Below are 729 nucleotides of genomic sequence, written 5' to 3'. Positions count from 1 at the left end.
ATTAAATAGGGTTTATATTAAGTTGGGTTTGGACATGCTTCCTATAAGGGCAAGCCCCTATAGTTAATTACATCTTAAATGATTAAAGCCACCTAAGAAGACTCTCGATAAAAATTAGGAAATATTATCTTCAAAGAATTTCAAAGGGTAGGACTTTTCAACGAGATTGGACGTAGAGGTGTGAAAGGGGATTGGTTCAAATTTGGAACATTTTATTGTAGAATCCAAAGGAGGGAGAACTAGGGGATGTCATGGATCCAGAGGAGAACCTCAGTGACTTCCCAAGGCATCTTAATGTTTGGCTTCAATTTTGAGGAGAAATGTTTAGGTGTTTCATCCCACCAATTTTATTATTTAGGGCTTACATTCGTGTGAAACTATCACACAAATATCTTAAAAGATGTGAGGATTTAGGTCGTGACAAACGATAACCTCAGAATCCTAAGACGAATTAGGGCTTAGATTGTTCAACAGGGATATACAAAGGCCTAAAGATAAGGTGAGGATTTACATTGCATAAGCAATGAACCTCGAAGTCCTATGGCTTTGTTGTTTAAGTCTAAGGAAGGAAGATTGGTTTAGCTGGGGAAGACAGGTTTTGCTGTTGAAGATGGTCGTGCTGCCCACCATACTAGCTTCAAGCTCATTGCCGTGACGAGTTTGAGTTTTCTAGTGTGTCAAGTTATAATGTCAAATCAGGTGGCCCTAAGGTTGAAGTTCTTTAAATTT

This window comes from Phalaenopsis equestris, unplaced genomic scaffold (assembly GCF_001263595.1).
Source record: "Phalaenopsis equestris unplaced genomic scaffold, ASM126359v1 Scaffold000002, whole genome shotgun sequence".
NCBI classification, from domain to species: domain Eukaryota; kingdom Viridiplantae; phylum Streptophyta; class Magnoliopsida; order Asparagales; family Orchidaceae; genus Phalaenopsis; species Phalaenopsis equestris.
The sequence above is the reverse complement of the archived record's forward strand: the minus strand, read 5'-3'. Positions refer to the sequence as shown.